The following is a 15,494-nucleotide window of genomic DNA, read 5'->3' on the forward strand; positions in this document are numbered from 1 at the left end:
CTCTGCAGGAAGGATGGCAAGTGCTGGAGCTCAGAAAGGAAGGGAAGCTCCACCATCCTGCCCCTGACTGGGATGGGCATGAAGTGCCCTAGAAAGACCTTGTAGATGCCAAGTGCCAAACGTGGCAGAGAACTGCTTTTAAACTCACCTAAGTGCCAGTCTTCATCCATAAGAACATAGAGCTGCCATTGAAAAGCACACTCTAAAAGCATGTACAGAACTCACAAAGATGTTTGGAAATAAATATGAAATGATTCCTAAGAACGTGGACATTTTAAGAACAAGAATGAAGAGTTAGGCTAAACTGAATATGTGGAAGTAAAGGGAACAGCAAAGAGTTGGTATTTTTAAAATGGCACAATAATATGAATAGCCTAAGACTAAAGTTAAAGTTTATTACAAGACTCTTCTCATTTGCATTTGGAAGTTATATAACCCACACTTCCCCACTGCAGCAGGTCAGCAGCTGTCTACATCAGAATGATTCTCTGTGCTGCTGGAGCTCTGACCTCAGAGGTTGCTCTTTGATTTACCGTGGAACATGGCAGCTGCTTTGCTAGGAGTGGGCTTCAAAAGACCAGAGGTGGCCACATACTCTCACTGGCCCTCCCGTGGCCAATTGCCCCAAAAGAACCTACACAACTTTTCCACAAATCACTGACCAACACTTCCAGGGCCAGCACCACTCATTACAGATTTAATGAAGCAGAACTGGTCAATGACTTCAACTTCACAGCATTGCCATGACTCAGAGCATGGTTTTACCTTTCCTATACACAGAAACACAGCTGGGATGGGAGGAAAGACCTACAGGGCACCAAGCCAGGTAAACACGTCGCTGACTTTGAAGTTGCCTTTCCAAACTGGAATGGCAGCATTCATCAACTGAAGTGCTACCGCTGCCGAAGAGGCTTCATCTTTCAAACAGCCTCCATGCGTTTCTATTTTTCATTGTTCTTGAGTAAAGACCAGGAATCTTAGGGGCAGGAGAGCTTTTGTTTGGTCTCTAAGCCTGATATGCCCCAGGAGCTGGAAACTTATTTAAGGTAACAACTGAATTTTTCTTTTGGGACACAGGAAGATTAGAAATACAATTATTGCAGAAAAAATGAATAATACCATTCTGTATCTCTGTGTTTTCTTCTCATTTCTTTCGGGTGCAGTTGTTGATAGCCTTGCATATTTAGGACTAATTGATTCCCATTGACTTAACTAGGGAAAGAACCTGCTATGTAACTGTACACACTCACAGGAGGTGGATATTTTCACCACCCAGGACACTATTTTCTCCCTTGAATTTCTATGCTTACACTGGCTGCCAGCAAGTTCAGTTACATAAGGATGCCATCGCGATGAGATGAGAGTTTCCTTGTGTAGCAAATATCCATGATTTTCTGCATGGCAGTTTGTGTCTCTGCTGGGCACTGATAGATATTGATCATCCTGAATCATTGTCCCACTGCAGTTTGTGCAAGCTTTGCCACGAACTTCAAGAGGAAATTCAACTACAGGAATTCAGTGTGTAATTCTTAGCACAAGTGTATTCCACAAATCAGTGCAGGCACATACTCTGTGCTATTACAGGAAGAGATAATGCAGTGATTGCACACAAGAAGGGCCCAGGGCCTGGAATGTAATTCATTACAGAACTAATTTGCTATGTACAGATTCTCCTATTGATTGTCTCTGCCACAGCACACAATGCTTTCCAAGACTGCTTTATCACCTAATATATTAGTTTAGTGCTTCTGGAGCTCCTGAATTTATGCCTATGGATAAAGAGAAAAAAATAATCACCATCTCAGGGTTGGAAATCCTTAGAAACAAACACAGAACACTGACAGCACAGAAAATGGAGACTCATCACCGACAGTATCTTATAAACTGTGACATTTGGGAAATCCAGTGTTCTGGCCTGGAGATGGAATGGACTGTCCTTAATGATGAATCACTGCTCTGGTATTCCCTGCAGAAGTTGACTGTAAAACTGCCTGAGAAGTGGAGCTGGAATAGGAATGCATAACATTCTCTTTGGACACTACATTAACAGCTAAGTAAATGTCATGCTTTTCTTATTGTAACAGCACTTGAAATCAGCTATGTGAAGTTGCATTAGTGAGTGAAGAGATGACAATTTCAAAGCTATGTTAACAAGCCTTTCTTTTACTGTGTCACTGTGAGAATGCCCACGGAAAAAGAATTAGTTGATGTACACAATATGCACTCCAGAAAAGAATAAACCCCCCCCAAAAAACAACTTTGAGTGTCTTCCAGATAGAGATGACAATTATTGTTCAAACTCTGCAGGGGTGGTTTTACTTGTACTAGAGGCCATTCCTACTTCCCCTGCTGTTAAAAGAAGCGATTTCAGGAAACAAACATGATTGGTCCCATCTCTGCTGACTTGTGGCTTGACTTCTTCACAAAGCCTATTCTCCAGGTCTGCTAGTGCTTCAGTTCTTACCCAAGCTACAGAAAGCCAAGCTATTTGCACCTCACATCAGCCATGGAGAATCAAGCACAATTTTGGGCAGGGCTTTTGACAGACAAACTTCAGAACAGCAGCAGTTATGAGTTGCTTAATATACACAATACATGCTGGGGAGTCAGAGGGGCTGTGTGACATCAGACAGCGTCTCCCAGCTGGAAAGCATGCAGCTCTTTGCCTTAGCTTACCTGGACTCACTTTCACATTCTGACGTTTATTTTGCAGCTCTTTGGTTGACAAGCAATGAAACCAAAACCAAAATAAACCAAGCAGCAGAACTTGGGTCTCGTGAAGGCTTTTGATAAGAAATTCAGCTGACAAAATCTGCTATACATAAAGCTCTGGGGAAAGAATTCCTAAAACTGTCCAAATCTGTATTGTACATGACACTCCAGTGTTGCAGCAAAAGCAAGACTTCTGGGATAAGAATCTGATCTGGATATCACATGTAATTGTGGTCATTTTTCAAAACAAAACTTCTTGTGAATGAACAAGCAAACACTCCCCTGGTTTTGGCTAGTTTCCAAAATTTTACTGAGGGCAATAGGTTTCAGCAATTTTGAATATCTAGTTACTAATTTTCAAAAAAATGGATTTAATAGGAAGCTTTGTGCCTAAGAAAGAGTAAGGAATTTTTTTTGTTGTTCAGTCTGAACTTACACAGTTGAGATTTTAAAGAAAACATCATTATTTGGCTGACTTTTACAAGATACAACTGAAATTGCTATTTTTCTGACATCCACTGATGGTTAGAGACCTGCACTGCCAGATTCCCACGGAGACAGAGCACAAACTCCCTTGCTTGAAGGCAAAGTGAATACTGGTGTCAAAAAAGAGTGGTGGCTATGAAAGGAGTCTGGGATTAGGTAACAGAGAGCTCCAGGTCAAGTGCTCCACATCAAGCACATTTCTTCTGCCTGCACCAGACATCACCACCCTTTGAATGGTCAAGAAGTTTGACTTAAGTATTCCCACAGACAGTGAATCTACCACATGCCTTGGGAACTCAGTACAATAATTAACTACTGCTTTGAAAATGCAGCATATTGCCAATGCACACAGCTTCAGCCCAGTTCCCATTCAGTGCCTGCTATCCCTGTGATGGCTCTGCTGTCCCCAGGAGTAACAATGAGCTGGGAAAAGCTTCCCCTCTCCTGCCATGAAATATGCCTTGTGGGGCCACGGGAGGACAGTGCCTTCTGCCTCACAGCAACCCTGGCAGCAGGTCACCTGCAGGCAGGGCACAGATCCCACAGCCCTCTGCAACCACTGCCTCCTGCTTCTACATTTGGGAACATTTCACTGAACAGTTTGACCTGTTTCCCTCTGAGTTGGAAGGTGGCAGCTTTTTTCAGACTGGTTTTTCTTTTGAAGTTGATCAAACACTTTTCTGTTTATTTCTGGCAGTAGTAACACAAAGGTAGAAAATATTTTAAAGTTCTGTGCTGGCAACAGGGAGCCTTGGTGAAAAGTGGAACTTCTAACTCTGACATAAAGAAAACAGTGATAAGATCTGGCCCTTCACAGCAATTCCTGGAGGGCAGTTCAGGTTATCATACAGAGTAAAGCAACCTCATTGTTTCTTGCAAGATGTAGAGGGCATGGATGCAGAACTCTCAGAGCAGCTGAGGTAAGTGAAGCTGCTGACAGAGGAGCTTTCTTCACATAGAAGGCAAATGCAACAGGGAGTGACAAAAATTGTGTGATAACTTCTTAAGTAAGATTCCTTACATGATCATTAATTTTTTTATTGTTGATTGCAGTGAAGCAACTTCTCGTGAAATATCCATGAAGTTACTTAGCTCTCTGGTGACTTGGCTTATCTACTTACAAGTTAGAATAAATGATACTCTGCCTGCAAACTTCTTTGAGACTCCCTTAGTCAGTATTTAACAAGGTTTCACAGCATTATAGAACAGCCTGGGTTGGAAGGGATCTTAAAAATCATCTAGTTCCAATCCTCTGTAATGGGCAAGGATAATTGTCACTGGACCAGGTTGCTCAGACCTCCATCCAACCTAGCCTTGAACACTTCCAGGAATGGGACATCACCAACCTCACTGGGCAACCTGTTCCTCTGCCTCACCTCCCTCACAGTAAAGAACTCTCTCCTAATATCCAAGCTAAACCTTGATTACTAGAGGGAGGTTGCAACAGAGAATTTAAAAAGTAAGGTACATAATTTCTTATGAAATATGATCATAGTTTCTAAGAAACTTGGGCTTTTTAGAGTAACAGCTAACAAATATAAGCATTTGATAATTACGGGTGTGTTGTTGTCTTATTGCAAAAGTTCCATACCTTCTCAGTGATCTCTCATGGGCAGCTCCTCACAGCACTGACTCCTTCTTCAGAGCACAAACAGCAAACTCCACCTCCACAAACAACAAACTCTAATTCTCTTCACCATCAGCTAGCCCATTCTTTTGTAGCACTTTTCTTCTTATTGGACACAGCTGTGGCCTATTAAGGGCAGGCCTGTTCCTAATCTTTGGTGATTAGCACAGCTGCAACTCCGCAGGTGTGAGATTACCTATGCACTATCTTTATTTTCTTACATTCTATCCCTCCACACTGGTGGGGTTTTCTGTGTATGTACAGGCTGAATCAACAGTAGCATACACACACACACACATAGTTCAAACTCAAGGGAATGTAACTGTAAGCAATCTAAAGCAAGCTGATGTTTGTAAAAGCCTGTGCTATCACAGCAGTGCAGACTGGCAGCAGGAACAGAACTGCAGCCACAGGTAAGATTTGATGTGCTCAGCTGTAGCAGATATGTCATTGAAACCTCAGCTGTGAGCTGGAGAGTCAACTGTTTCTTACATGTCTAGTGCCCAAACAATGCTGGACAAAAGACCTGTCTCTAAAACTACAATTTATTTCAGGTCAGCTCTGAACAGATGTTCTTATTCTTTGAATGGACTATTTTCTGCTAAGGAAATTACTTAAGATCATCTCATTCGAATGTGAAGTCCATATTCACACATTACATTCAGTCAGCAAAACCAACACTCTTGTCTGCTAAGCTACACAGTCCACATTTAGTATCTGTTCTAATTGAGCAAATACTGAATTGTTCCAAGTCATCAAAATCAGCTAATACTGTTTGTAAAGCCAGCGCTGCCTTACACAGCACAGGCCCATTCAGATGTTTAAAGTTGCCAGAAAATAATGACTTTTGAAACTTTCCTTTGAAGCAGACTGAAGAGAGGGTGCACTGCACGCCTCAGCATATTCATGTCCCTTCACAAAGAAGGGCTTGTCCAGATGCCAAGGAAAAGCATGGAGAGGCATCTCAAAGGGGAATTCATCCAAAGAACAAAAAGCTTCAACCTTTGCCCTTACTGGAGTGCCAAAAGGTTTGCCTGTTTTGTTGTGTTTTGTTTTTCAATCACTCCTTCAACAGATGGGCAACAGTCACCCATCTCGTCAGAAAAAGTCAGAAAAGTTCACTCAACGGGACAGTCAAACTTCAGCAGCCTCTGGTACAGAAAAAAAGCCATTTCTCCAAAATAAGGCCCTGCTCTTGGGGCAATTCATTCTTGTAATTTATATTCAAATGGTGCTATGGTCAAGCTCAAGCATGTACAGTTTTGATGGCTCCAGCTGTCCACACACTGAACATAAACCTCATTAATAGCTCAGGGTCTGCTAGCAGAGTGGGCTTGTGCTGCCCTCTTACTGTTATGGCCCACAGCTTTCACTTCCGTATTTCTGAAAACGTTTTGATATTCAGAGTAATTTGAATGGCAAGAATGTATTCCTCTTGTGGCATTGTATTTTTCTGGTACCACAAATACTGCCACTGTGCAAATAGTTTTAAAGACACCATTAATACTATTTTCTAAAGATTTTCCAGTGCTTTATTTTCATTGTGTTGTTACTGAATCAAGGAACGCCTTTTAGCCATAGGGAAGCAATGTCCTGAAACAGAAAGTTAAGGTAATATGATTAGTTACTTCACAGAGGCACCTGGGGATATGTGTGCTCTATCAGTATAAGCCAACCTACAACTAAACTGCTGACTAAAAGGTGTTCCTTCCCACCCTCTCCCCGGTGTCAGAGCTGGCACACGAGCTAAACTCTTACACAAGGGTGTTTTCAGTCACACGAGGAAGCCTCTTAGGTGTGCAGCTCTTTGAGGGAGGTTGTGGGAAGGTGTGAGCAGGGCAGAAGGTGAGCAGGAGCTCAGCTTTAGATTAGCTGCAATTGATCAGCCGCTCTGAAATGCTGCTGTCTGCCCCTATTTTGTTTTTTTTTTATTTTAAACACATAAAACCAGTGTTTAAATGCACTGGTATGGATGCCACTGCAGTAAGCACTCCACCATCCATACACAGCTACATACAGGATAATAGTGATGACCAACTAAAAGATTTTGAAAGTCAGAAGTGTTCTGTTGATAGGAATTCAGATATTTGCTATGAGCTAACCATAGTGGGACAAACACTTGTTTGTTGACAAACCAAATACAGCATGGCTTAGATAGCCTTGTCAGGACCACATTTATTTTTGAAATGACATGAGCAGTTTTTGCTCACACAAACTTCATTGCTACATGAAGAACATTTTTATAATTTAAAATTTTGTCTTTGGAGAAGAAAATAAGAAGGAGGAAGTAAAAAGGATCTGACTGGCTTTTGAACTGTGCTGTACAGCACAGCTGTGTGTTCAGCACAATATATCACACACAGCAAATCAAAGCCAGCTTAGACTCAACTTTTCTGCAGCTTTTTCCTCCAATACCTTTGCAGGGTTACCAATTAATAGAGACCAGATGCCAAATACTTGAGCATGGCCTTAAATCAAGGATGCAAAGAGCCTGATCTCCTTATTGTCCCGGGGGATCATGTGCAAATTGAATTTAAGCATCTCTTTTGATTTGTTAACTTTTTGTATCTGTCCTCTAAACTGTTGTAAATAATAATACAAAGGAGAAGGAGGTTCAACCACACAAATACATTTCTTCCTAAAAATATTGCCAAATCTTCCAGGCATAGCAAGGAGCAGGACTCCAATTAAAAACTTGCAGATACAACATAAAAATAGAGAAAATGCTGAGAAAAAAAATTTTGAATTTAGATCTTTATTATACAGGCCCAAAGCTGTGGTCACCATGCAGTTACACTGTAATGGGAATGATTTTGCTGAAAGGTTCTCACTAAACAAATGTAAAGAGACCACAGACTACAGCATTCCAAATAACTGACACTTTAATTTTTGAAAGAGCAAAAATAAATAAAGGAATGGCAAGTATGTCCTTTTCACATATGTTGGGGCATATACATATTCCTTCTTTTCTATAGCTATTCAAGAGACAAAATTAGCAAATACTGCCCAAAACCACAGACCTTTTGTGTGATGGCTCAGCTAACTTTTAGCTGTTTCCCTCTCCTTGGATATTAGATCAAACACACATTTAGATAGGTGCATATGCCAAAAGAAGAAATGCAATGTGGGGGGTTTTGCATTTAATTTCTACTTCCTGCCTTTTCCTTCTCCTTTTAGGAGAAGTAATGGGATGTAATTGGAGACATCCAGTCAAATAAAAGCCCTAGAAGTTTTCCTTTCTAGTTTTCCATTATAATCTCATAATTTAAGAATTAATCACAAATTTTAAAAAGTTGAGGTGTCTTACAAGGCATTCATCATCTCTGGAATACAGACAGCCACAGTGAAGAGCTGCACATAGACTGCACACATAGTGTTATCTAAAAGTGGTTATCTTTAAAAAAACAAAACTTTTTATAAAATCTGTAAATCAAAACAGAGCATGTCTTATTCCCCACAGGATTTTCTTGCCACCTGTTCTTCAATTATTTGCACTAGGAGATGCTACAAATGATATTAGTTACAATATACAGTCCACTGTCATCTTCTGGTCCAGCAGAAGAACCTGTCTCTTCGATGGATGCAAAACTGTTCATCTGAGCAGATCATCCTCAACAGCACAAATATGGTCTAGAAACTCATAGAGTTTATTGTTTTAATTTATAAAATTAAACCTGCCCCAGACAGGTAATACTGGTGTGTAATATTGCCATCCCTGGGTTCTGTCAAGAAGGGGGTACTGAGGTGCTCAGAGCCGTCTCAGAGCGCAGCGCTGGGATCCTTCTGGCACTCCAGACCCAAGGTCGATGGGATGTGATGCGTGCTAGAACTGGGAGCACTTCTCACTTAGCTCTGCAGAGCCCGGGACATGGTAAGCTGCCAGAACTTCCTTCATCTTCCCTGTTGACAAAAGGAACAATAACTAGTCATCACTGGTTGCTGGAGTTTAATTCCAATTTTTAAAAAGTCCTATAAATGAGACTTTTTGTTTTTTCAGCCATGCAATAGTAAATGCTTCACTAAGAAAAGATTTGGGATAAAGTTTACAGTCTCTCTGTTAGCCACACAATGCTTATGAGGGAGAAAGGCCTTATTCTGTATGGTTCCTAAAACATTATCCAGGATCAAACATACCATTATCTAAAAAATAAATGTCCAGTAACTTAGTACTTTAAAAACATCAGTATAATATTATCCTTGTAAAAATTATTTTTGTATAGCAGATTTTCTGGATTAAAGTCCTGTATTGTCTCTCTCACACACTGTACACAAGATACAGAGTAAAGGATTAACAAACAATGAGCAAGAATCCAACAGGTTAATAAGTGGCTTATATGAGTTTGTTATAGAACTATCTCTAACACATATTGGTCATGCCCATTATGTATTGGTAACAACTATAAAAGCTTCATAAATGACTCACTGAATGGGCTTCACAGAACCAAGGGTCAAAATAGACCTCTACATTAATGGTAACAACTATAAAAGCTTCCTAAATGACTCACTGAATTGTCTTCACAGAACCAAGGGTCAAAACAGACGTCTACATTATCTATTCTGATTTTCTGACAATTAGAATTTTTTAAGATAGTCATCAGTGAAGTCCAAGAAAATCAAACTTTTAGTATCACAGACTGAGATAGGAAAAACTAAGAATACACCTCCAATATATATTTGTTGCAGAAAATGTAAGAGAGGCAGAGGTACCTCTGGAAGGTGATTATCCCACTCCCTTGGTAACTTCAAGGTGTCCACCTTTTTCCATGGACTGTGAGTACGCTGAAGGCCAAAATTCCTTACAAATATGAATGCACTATATCCTACCACAGACATTTGACTATGTTCACATATTTATTTCACAAAGACCATTCTCAAAGCCATCAGACCCTAGCAATTTTCAATCAGTACTGACATGGGCAGAATGATAAGAAGTATAATTGCTTCAATCTAAGGTAAGTACAAAAGCCATGTAATGAATTCCTGAACCAGTGCTAAGTTTTTAGTTATATACCCTGCAATTTTCTGGAGCTACACAAAATACTTATTTTATGTATAATTATTCTTATAATTATCACATAAATAGAAATCACTAAAGAAATTGAGGTAGCAGGTGCTGTGAGAGATCTCTTTGCTCACCCCTGACCAATGTAATGCCTGCTGATGTTCGTCTAACCAATTTTAACCATCAGCATATTTTATCTTTACTTTGTCATTTTCCACAGCCTTGCTTCCAAAATGCTTGTTCTGCTCTATGAATTTATTAAGTGTACATTGTAACCTTTCATCCAAACCATCAGTGAGAATACTGAATATTACTGGAACAAGGAAAAAACACTTGAAAAACTCTACTAAATGGAGTATCATTGAGAACTATTCCTTGTATATGGTTTCCAAATAATTTATGCCCTCACATTATGATAATTTATTCTAGCCCAGTTTCCCTAGTACATAAGAACAGTAACAACTGAAATATTTTACCATACATCTTGTTTAAATAAAGCTGCTAATACAAGCAAACATATTTCAAGAAGAATTATATAGACTTTGAAAATAGAAAAATAGAACCATTACGGAAAGAAGATTTCAAGTGATAACACAGTCTTCCTAGCAATTGATTTCACATCTATATGGCTACTTTTATGAAGTATGTGCTTTATTGAAATATTGTTCAATTTAGACTAATGGAATTGTTTCACAGCCTTTTAAAATTGAATTTTGTTCAATGAAACATTCCACTGAGAAAATAACAAACACATACCACTACAGTTTAGAAACAAATCAGTTGCACAACTTCACAAAACTCTAGACCACAAAATTACTGTTTATCTTGCAAAAGATATCTTCATCAGAAATATACTGAAAAAGACTGCTGAGACCAAGAGGACCAGTCATATTGAGCTTTGCAAAGAATAGGTTACCATTTATATTAATCTTTATGAAGATACAAGACAATTCCACAAATACAGGAGGCACAGATCCCTCTTCTTAATCTAATTTGGATTATTAGCAGACCTCTTCTACTTTTCACTCTATGATATGTTTTGTTTGTGCCATCTGTGCTACTCAGAAATGTGAAATAACTTGCTCTCCAAGATGGAAAAGAGTCCCCAGCTTCTTCTCGACTGGAGGAACTGGAGGCCAGCAGAAGCTGAAATACAACACAAAGCCCACCTTCAATTAAAACAAAATTTGATTTGATATTAAGGGATATATCCCACTGGATTTCCAGTGAAAGAAAAGTAAGACTGACTTCCTCTGAAAAATACGTGGTGACAGAGAGACAGCAGCATACAGAGTACACACAAATACTTCCAGTTTTCTCCAGTGGAAAATAAGGAAAGAGGATAAAGGACAGGTGAGCCAACCTGACCACTCATGATGTACAGTCTGCTGTCTGACTGCCAAGGCAGAGAGGAAATCCCACAAAAAAACCTGCTTTTTACAGGAAGTCAGATGTCCTGAAAATGAGACAAAGCAGATGTCTGCTCCTTACTGAGAACAGCTCTAGGGGTTATAAATTACAGAGATTTAGGGGATTTTTATCAAGAATTTTAGACATACAGATACCAGAATTACTTTTGTCTTTTTGTCAAAAGGGCTAGGATCTCTGAGAGTCAAGACTTTGCTTACAGTGACAGGGAAAGAGAGACAAACTGTTCAGTCAAAAGCATTACTGAAAGTCCAGGCAGCAGCTTGCTAAGGGCCAGAAGAGCTGATAACTTGTTAACATGGAGAGATGTGTCATGGTGACTCCTGCCTTAAAAGATCATCATTGTTCTCTTTGCAATCCATGGCAAGCAAAAGTATCCAACCAGAGTTATCTGGAGCCAGTCAGTGATGGCAGGAGAATTTGTGCCACGCTTGCCTAAGTGCCTAACACAAGTGGCAGGAGCAGCCATGAGAGGTGTGTGTGGGTGTGTGACTCGCACTGCAGAGCGCTCACTCTGTGCTACAGAGAGAGAGCAGTCAGCTCCGCAGTGTAAATGTACTGCAAGCGTAAAGTGAGATGAGTCTCACGCCTTCTTTTCAAAAGGAGAAACAGGAGTCTGTTTTTAAACAGTGCAACATTTAAAGTCAGTGTGTCTGACAGGGGGAAAAGTAGTAACACTCAGGGTAATTAAGACTGCAGTTATCAAATAAAGATTAATAGAAAGTGCAAAATTTCCTCAATTTAGCAAGCAGCATAGAACTTACATAATTTAACTGACTTTAAATTCCAGTGAAAGTTTGTGGTTAAAGACTAGATTACTGATAATGTCAAACCTCAATCTGTTTGTTCCTTGAGGTCAGATGTCTTAAGCTTTACACTATGCGAATGCTGATCATTACAATACTTGAATTAAATTATGAAGCCCTTGTCCCTGATGTTAGAGAAGCCTCTATCAAGATAATAATAACATTTGGAACATCATATGATGTTTTGTACATATTGTGCTGTCATTTATGAAGAGGCAGGAGGAAACTTGAAAATTATCAGAGTGTTTTCCATGACTCAGCCTAAGGAGTATTAGGGGAAGAAATTGCAGTAATGTTCAATATTTGAATTACTATGTTATTTCTGTATCTGTATACAAAAATATTCTTATAATTAATTTTTTAAACAAATTAAAGGGCAAATATTAAGTGTTAGAATATACCTTTGAGTCTTGATATCATCAAGTCATTGGGGATATAAGACTAAAGTGAAGTAACAATGTGCTAAATTTAAACTATACCTAATTACAATGATTAACAAAGTCTCTAAAACTCTAGAGAATTTATTTAGAAGTGTATTTTTAAATTAACAAGAATTAGCTAGTTTAATAACCGCATGAATCTGCTTAAAATAGTAATGTATACTTTAAACACAAGCAGTGTATAATTTAAAGCAATTTAAAACCATTGGAAAAAAATCCTACCTAACACGATTCAAAAATCTGAAGGACTTTCAAAGCTTTTCTGCACTGTATATGGTGGTGTAAGTGATATCAGTTAGAAATGAACAGTCCAGTGGCACACTGCATTCTGTAGGTAAGACCTGACAAGGGTACCAAGTGACAATCCAGTTGCCAGTCCTCCAAAATCCAGGCTGGCATCAAGTAACCTTTTATGGGAGTGGGTGAGTTCTGGGCTGAAGGAAGAATCTCACAGCCTTGAAGCAGTTTCCCTGGTGTGTGACTGAAGATGCTTGTACTGCATTGCACAAGAAAACTGTAGCTCCCCCTGGCCTTTTTCCTTTCTTCCCTTCCTTTCAGGTAATCTATACCTGGTGTTTTTCACTCCATATGTATCTTCTCTCAGCAAGAGTTCTGTAATCTGAACTATATCATTCTTACAGCTGTGCAAACTTTGGCAATTCAGTCCCTAGCTTTGTCAAATCCAGTGTTATCAGCTCCAGAGAGTGAGCTCCACAATGTGATGTTTTTCTGTAAAGCTTCTCCTTCTGAAGAGAGTTGCTCCTGCATGAACAGGAGTTTTCATTTTTTAGTTCATTTTTCTATGCTCATAGATGAGAATATGAAAAAATGTGATTTTTAGGTGCTGCTAGGCTCAAAAGAATCTGAGAAAAGCAGAATATGAAAGGGATTTCTAAAGACTTTATTTTAAGATTACACTATTTTAAAGCCAGTCTCATAACCTTGGAAAGCACAATTTTTGAATATTTGGCATTTGCATGACAAGAAACATCCAAATACACTGTCCTCCAGCTTTGCTGGCTGACGCAGTTATCCTGCTCTGCCTTGCCACGATGGAGAGAAAGATTTAAGTTTGTTTGGGGGTATGCCTACACACTTACATGACTGAAACTCGATCATGAGCCAACTCTTGACATACTTGCTAGAGCACTTCATCTACATTCAAGCCAAACAGTGTTCATTGGTGTGGCTACGGAATGGCAGATGGTGTGAGCTGGAAACTGCAAACAACACTTCAAGGTGTTAATGAAGAACAGCCTTAATCTCTCCGCAGCTGAGCTCGACTGCAGGAATGCTTCTGGTTTGCTTCAAGGCAAAGGCACATCCATAAACACAGCAGGGGCACTTCAAGCAAACCCTTTTGGTATGCACTGAAGCTGTGAAGCTGTGAGGACAAGCTGTGGGTGGGTTGGTGCCTGAGCTGGCAGCAAGAGCATCCCCACAACAGCCACAGGTTCCGTGGGAGAGCTGGGAGCCGACAGTGTGACTGCAGACACGCTGCATCAGTCCTGCAGGAGAAGCCTTAAAATAACCTGGACCTCTTCAACTTGCAGGAGCTGGGTTAGCCTCAGGTGCCTGTGACTGATTCAGGGAGCTGTTTGCTGTCAGTGTCCCAGAGAACAGAAGTTGTCCCAAAGTGCTGTTTTGCCCTGGTGTGAGCCACAGGGAGGGGAGCGCTCGGCACCAGTGCCTCTCTCACCCAAGATGTCGCTGGATGGGTTGGATGTTGCTGCCTCCCGGTTGTGGGGCTGATGTTTTCCTATAAATGGGCACACTGGGACAAAGCAAATAAAAAGCCATTGCACAATCACTGAGAATCAGCTGGAATTGGCTAATAAATTGTATGCCAGCAGGACATAGCAGTTCCCTGTACTCTTCTCAAAGCAGTAACTCCTGGCTGGGCTTCCAGCAGCATGGAGGAAGCAAGCTGAAGCCCCAGTCAGTAACCCTACCCTGAAATGGAATGGAAGCTCTTACACCTCTCTGGGTGTTTGTCAGGGCTGTAACACGCTGATGGCTTGTGGCAATTCTGAGACAAACCAAACTGCCAGGAGTTTTCTTCTCTCTCACAACTCAAGTCTCTTAATTTTTTAACTTTAATTTTAACTGAATACCTATGAGCTTCTGGTTCCTGACAGCAAACTCTGGAGCATGCAAAAATAGTCCGTAGCCCTTTACTATGTGGAATAGGGGGGTACAAAGTAGGGGTACTACTTTGAAAGGTCTCAGCATGCAGGCCTCTCCCATTCTGTTCCATTAACTGGCCAAGCTGTATCCTAATTTTTTTTAACATCTTTTTACTTACTGTTCCTGAAGTTCATTGCTCTGATGACTGGAATAATTTTTCCTGATTTGAAGCCTGCATTTTTATGATCAATTTATAATTGTGAGGCTTGTTTTCACAATAAAGATATTTTCTCTTTTTTTGGGTGTGCTCTTCTTGGAGGTGGTTAGAGAGACTCTATTCAATCTCTTTCCCAAATTTCCTTTTATAGGGTTAAGTTAACATCTGTTACCATCCTCTTGCTAACATCCTCTTGCTTTCCTGTTCTTTCCCTAGCTTGCTTCTCGGTGTCTTCCACTTTTTGATTTAATTTTGCTGGAACATGAATGATGAGACTTTATCCTACAAAGTTCTGTTTAGGAGACTGGTTGACAGAGTCTCTTGGAAGGCAGTTGTGAAGGGCAAAGGAATCCAGGAAGGCTGGACATTCTTAAAAAAACCCAAAGCATCTTAAAGGTGCAGGAGCTGGCCATCCCCACATCTCAAAAGATAAGCTGTCAGGAAACAAGATGGGCTTGGCTGAACAGAGAGCTTCAGCTGGCATTCAGGAGAAAATGAAAAGTCTATAATCCTTAGAAGGGGCAGAGAAGTCCAGATCACTACAAGGATCTTGTGAGGTTATGTAGACAGAAAATTAGAAGGGCCCAAACCCCACCAGAACTTAATCTGGCTGCAGCCACAAAAGACAGCTAAAATGCTTCTTAAGGAG

General features: G+C 40.2%; 1 protein-coding gene across 2 annotated transcripts in view; it reads right to left on the reverse strand.

Annotated features, from left to right (window-relative positions):
• Nucleotides 1-7,560: 7,560 nt before the first annotated feature.
• Nucleotides 7,561-15,494, reverse strand: part of SCAF8 (SR-related CTD associated factor 8) — an 88,257-nt gene continuing 80,323 nt past the window's right edge. For both annotated transcript variants that reach the window (XM_066546946.1, XM_066546945.1), the window contains exon 21: nt 7,561-8,725. The gene's annotated coding sequence lies outside the window, so the exon portion shown is untranslated. The remainder of the gene's footprint in view (nt 8,726-15,494) is intronic.

This window comes from Molothrus aeneus, chromosome 3 (assembly GCF_037042795.1).
Source record: "Molothrus aeneus isolate 106 chromosome 3, BPBGC_Maene_1.0, whole genome shotgun sequence".
In the NCBI taxonomy this organism is placed as follows: domain Eukaryota; kingdom Metazoa; phylum Chordata; class Aves; order Passeriformes; family Icteridae; genus Molothrus; species Molothrus aeneus.